The 6,000-nt window shown below is 33.7% G+C and overlaps 1 protein-coding gene across 1 annotated transcript in view; it reads right to left on the bottom strand.

The window, feature by feature from the left end:
- Positions 1-515: 515 nt before the first annotated feature.
- The window catches only part of AKAP6 (A-kinase anchoring protein 6), a 295,063-nt gene continuing 289,578 nt past the window's right edge, over positions 516-6,000 (bottom strand). The window contains 1 exon segment of the mRNA XM_042791037.1: positions 516-1,478. The gene's annotated coding sequence lies outside the window, so the exon portion shown is untranslated.

The following is a 6,000-nucleotide window of genomic DNA, read 5'->3' as shown; positions in this document are numbered from 1 at the left end:
TTTTTAGGAGATGAATGCCATGTTTGCAGAGATAGGTTATAAAGCTGTCTGGCTTGTTTTCGCCACTCAATATAGTTTTAGCACAAGATAAAAACATTTCAAATGTACAGTCTAAGTCACTGAAACAGCCAACTGTAAAAGTGTCTAAATAAATATATATAAAGCTTATTCAATATAATTATGTAAATGAATGATATTTTAAGAATCAGACAGTGAACTCTTACTGATAAACAAAGAAAAGTTCTGCTATGAAAGTGTGCCTGATCATTGCCACCACTGCAGTTGGCAGTGTACTAGTTTAAACCACTAAATATTTGTGTTTCCTTGTTTGGCCCAAAAGACCTGCAGAATCTTTAGTGAAAATGTTCTCTACCTCTGAGCCAGGTAATACAAATCTTCACCAGCTATGGAATCACACATCTCTAGGGAATATTTGCAAATAAAACCATATTCTTCTGTACTTTGATAAAGAATTCTGTTCTTGGAACACAGGTAAAACAGATCACCAGTTCTGCTTTTTTTTTCCCCAGTAAACTATGTTTATTATGCCAATTCTAATTACCATGCAATCTAATGGTTTTAAGGCTTATATTTTCCACATCACTGGACATCACAAACATGAAAGCATTTTATACTGTCATTATACATCAATGTTTGCACTTGGTTATACATATATACAGAAATTATTCACACATCTTAACCTTGCTATTTCCTCCTTTCAAACCAACATAATTTTACTGTGAAAGCAGCTTTTTAATAAATGGTATAAGAAATACAGCAAGGCACACATTTTTTAAAAACTTTTTTTTCTCATTACCACCTCAAGAAGCATAAAAAACCAAAATGTTGTACTTAATTCAGTAGAATGTCAACAGTTCCTAATACACAACACCTTGTAGTTGTTTCTTGAAGTGTTGCATAGATTAAATTTTAAAATTAAATAAATAAAATGCCATTTATTTTAATTGCTTAATTTTTAGATGTATTGAATCAGGAGGGCTAATGACTTCTTTTTGCTGCAATCCAACAAAATTGTCACTTTAAAAGTGAAATAGTTTCAATAAAATTATGCATTATACACATAAATATTAAATTTGATACATAAAATAGAAGAGTACTGACAGGTACAGTTCTGAAAAGATGAACCAGACTGATCATTAATTCCGTGGAACTTCAAAACTTTAAAGAACAGAACCAGTGATAAGTAGTACTGAAGCATCCAATTTAGGAAGGGGAGGTCAATAGAGGTAGCTTGGGAGAGGAGTCCATATGAAAGCAAATGGCCTTGCTACAATACAAAATGATCACTGAAACAGGACTAGCATATGCAGCCCGATCACAAAGCCAACATGGACAAATCACATTTGGAAAGAAAATTTATCTTGGGAATCAGTGTAATGAAAGGCAGTGATACAATGGAATTGGAGGTCATCCCAGGGTTTACAGGATGAACCTGCACCTGAATTGCAGCCAAGTTTCTAAAAGGAAACAAAAAAGTAATAGTAGGTTACAGAAAATGAAGTTTTATTTGCAAAACATAGCTCTTCCAGAACAACTGTAGATAGTCATTAAATGGTCACATGCCAGAGCCTTTAATGCAGAAGGATACAGTAGGCAAACAATTACTTTTAACAGCCTGAGGTACAAGTTAGTGTAAAAAATTGTACTGATGTAGAAAACTCATTGATTTTTGTAAAGACTTTGTTTCTAAAGGAACAAGGGAAGTCATCAAATCTGACCTTTTCCCTGGATCCTGTCCTCATCCTTACCTGTGAACTTACCTTCAGCACACTCAAAAGTGCACTGATCAATGAAAACATAGGAATTTTCAAAAGCCAAGCAACAAAAAGATCTACTCATCGCTTATTTTAATATATATGTAAACAGATAGAATGAGATTTCAATGGAGAGGAGGAAAAGATTGTCAAAGAAGTTGTCCATGAACAGAATTGTCAGTGTCATCACTGTATTTTTAAATTGTAAATAGATATTTAGACACTTCTAGTACCAGCAAAGAGTTAAATTTTCATACTACAGAGTTATCCAGCTCAGAGTTTAGGGTTAAATCAAAGAGCACAGGCTTATGATGAGGATTATGAAGAAATAACTGTCAGAATACAACTCAAAGATTAGTGCAAAGTACATCTCATAGGCATTTCCTAGGAGGCACTCCAAACATCCATTATGTGCCTTCCAGCAATATCTGGATCTATCCAATTACCTTCTCCTTTGATCTTATTTGCTGTAACTCACCGCCCCCCCTTCACCTCCCAAATAGAAGAAATATACTTACATGAAAATAGTGAAAAACTCAACAGTTTGTTTAGAAATTAATGAAGAACTGATCTGAATAAAGGGGAAGAGTGTATCAAAAGGTTTCTACAACTCTGGCATAAGTTTCACATACCTATAGTAGGAAAAGTCTCGCTGATGGATCACACCAAGTTTTTCAAAAATTATATAATTCATGGACAATATAAGATTTTCTGTTTATTCTATTTATTTTTTTCTTTAAAGTCAGATACTGTAAGGAGCTAAAAAGTCAGACTGTTTTAAACTCTATAAAGAAACATTATAGTATCTACCTCCCTATAAAAATCTCTAGGAAAGAAAGTGGTAAGCAAAGGTTTAGATTATCCTTATAGTTCCAGTTTCTAAAATTAAATTATTACATATCAACTATTATGTAAACCTGTGTATTATTTTTCTCCTGTAATGATTAATTAACTAACAGTCCTTTACATTTACGTATCATCTTTTATCTGTGGATCTCAAAACACTTTTCAGTGAATAAATCATGCTTCACAGGTCCCATTGATGATTATTCTCATATTTTGTTGCTAAAGAAACTGAGGCAAGGAAGGAATAAGTCATACGAAAAATATCTATTGCTGAGCAGGAAATAACAGGCCTTCTGAGTACCAACCCTGGGTTTCTCCTATCTACAGTAAGTGGCAGAATATTCCAGATAACATTGCAGCACTGTCAGATAAAACCAATTTAGTTTTCTCAAGCCTAAGTAAAATATTTTTTTCCTTAAACTAAGTTAAAACTTAAGTTTAAATTACAAATTCTGCGCAAAAGGTTGGAAATAGCTTTTGGACTCATAAGAAAAACAGATTACACATAGAATTCTAACATATCCTCTAGAAAAGACTTTGGACGCACCACATAAACCTCCTTAATGTATTGATGTCTACACATATTGAATATGTGACTACAGATTTCCATCCCATTGGTGAGTCATGGGTCACAGTGACAGCAGATCATATGATCTCATCTACAAAAAGATAGTTCTTTCAAGCGGTCCCCTACTTGAGAAATAAAATCAACATAGCTTTATGAGCACCTCTGTTGAAGAACTCTGTGTTGGCTCATATAAGAGACTAGTCAGTGCTAACATATATTTTTAAGCCTGTTTAGAGAATTTTAATTATTTTCCCATAATGGTTATTCTTTTTTTTTTTTTTTTTTTTTTTTTTCCTGTAGCACACTGCTAAGTAACAGGATTGCAACATTTGGCAAAAATATTTTCTTCACTATTACTTTTGTCCTCCTGTACAGACAAGGTAAATACTAAAAGAGAATAAAATCAAACTACATTTGAAACTATGCCTTTTTCAGCTTTGAATTCTCAGTATGCTTTTAAGGTACACATATACTATAGATTATTTTTCTCTAAGTATTGCAGCTACACATGGAATTACACATTTAAATGAGCTTACAGCACAGGTGCTACAGGAAAAATAATAGTGTTTGCCATTTATCTTTCAAATTAAATAATGTGTTTTTAAATAGTAACTTTTTTCATAATACACTTATGGGAACAACATTTATCTGTCACATTTTAAAAGATGTATTAGTAATAAATGTAAATTACCTTTGGAAAATCAGTAATTAGCTTCATCAAAAAATAAACAATCTGCCACCAAAAAGATAATCTTTAGCATAGTTAAGTATAATAACTGTTATTTGAATAAGTTAACAAATTAGGATAGATTGCTTCTGTAATTCATTCCCCATAGCATGAGAGATGAAGTTAAAGCACCAAGCTTGTGAATGGGGGAAGGGAGCTCAGACTTCAGTGAAACCAAATGTAGCAGTTCATATTTTCATTTTTTTGATGTGCCAGAGATAATGTATCCTATATGTATCGTAGGGCTTTACTACTGGGAATAATACAGTATATAATTTCCATGGAAGCAATGCTATATGTATCAGTTAAGAACCAGTATATCCTCCTAAACGTAAAAAGTGGGATGTAGTGTGAAGGGCTTTGTTACCTTGAAAATATTTGTCAACACCTGGGCAAAAATTAAAACTATAACATAACCCTATTAAATTGTTGTATACAGACTCTGTATTACAATTTATTGCATTGTGGGGCATTTATTAATATCTCCATTATCTATGTCCAATCTTAGTCCTTACACTAACTGCACACTGTCATATCCTAGTTTTATGAAAAACACAGCTGGCTACCATGTAAGTAACTATGAAGTTCTGAAGAGTGAGGGAAAGTTTATACAGTACTTTGAGATCCTCAGAGGAACAGCACTAATGAACTGAAAAGACATGTTATTATCTTCATCAGTGAGAAAATGAGAACAAGAATAAAATCACAGTCACTATAGTAAGTATTCTTTCTCAAATTAATATTGTAAAAATGAGTGAAAAAAATAAGAAAACTAATAAAAACAGTAATTTAAGAAAAGCTTATGTTTACATAATTATCACTTATCAACCTCAGACTTTTGTCATCATCTCAGTTTCCAAATAGAGACTTCCATATACACATAATCCTTTTAATGTAATTCTAAAATATATAGTATCATCTATGAGTTTTATAATTTCCAGTTGATTTCCATTGCTTCTCCAGTTGCTTGTGTGTGCCCAAGTGTTAACCTAATTGTCAATCAACAGGTCATGATAGCCGATTTCAAAGCCATTTAAGAAATATTCTCTTTGCTATGATGGTTCCAAGATAATGCATTATTCAAATAGATATGTTGCAAAAGAGATAGTGGCAAGCTGTAGCTATTGCTGTCATAACCTAAAGACTTTGCTAGACATACTTATACATATGTGTATGTGTGAATGCTGGGTAAACTGCCAACATGTGCAAAAGAAAAGCCCAAAGAATAGTAATATATTATAGCAAAATCATGAAATGCAGAAGTAAGATATCTAATAGCAGCAAAGCAATCTATTTCGTATAACTAGGCCCAGACCCCCTACTGCAGCTACATAGTTTGCAATATGGGAATACTTGTGATCTTCACGGGCAGTGATGAATAACAAGTCTTTCTCCTAGCAACATCGTGGAATCATAGCATAACTTTGGTTGGAAGGAAACTTGAACGTCATCCTCCTGCTCAAATGAAGGCTATTTTCAAAGGTAGATTAAATTATTCAGGGCCATGTCCACTTGAATTTTGAAAATCTCCAAGAATGGAGATTCCAGAACTTCCCAGGGAAACCCAGTCCTGTGCTTAGCCTTGTGTTTTATTGGAAATTCCCTTGCTACAGCTTCTGGCAAGCAGTGGCATTTGGAATTGGAGTGGCATTTGGAGTTGCCGTTCTGGCTCTGGTCTAGTGCAGGAGTGTTTCCAAAGACTAATGGCATTCTATACAGCTATGCTGGGTTTCAGGTCACCAAACAACTAGTGAGACTCAAAGCAGCAGTGCTACACTCTAAGATCTGATCTGGAAGTTGCTTTGTAGATCTTCTTTTGTTGTTAAATGTGCAATTACTGTTAGAGACCCTTATGTGAGATCAGAAACTCCAGATCTGAACACTGTCAAATTTCGGAAGAGATCAGAGCCACTTTTTCATCTTAGGTTCCACCATCTGACTTATGTTTCAAAATGCTTACCAGAAAATATAACTGAAGCTTCCAGTACTGCTGTGTGGCTACCAGTTTCCATCTGTTTTGGTATTCAGGTCTTTATTCTATATTACCCTCACATTATACCCTTTAATGATGTTGTAAAGATTTC

The sequence above is a fragment of the Tyto alba genome, unplaced genomic scaffold, assembly GCF_018691265.1.
Source record: "Tyto alba isolate M040663 unplaced genomic scaffold, T.alba_DEE_v4.0 Super-Scaffold_18, whole genome shotgun sequence".
NCBI lineage: Eukaryota > Metazoa > Chordata > Aves > Strigiformes > Tytonidae > Tyto > Tyto alba.
Note: the sequence above shows the minus strand (reverse complement) of the source record. Positions and strands in the feature narration are given on the sequence as shown.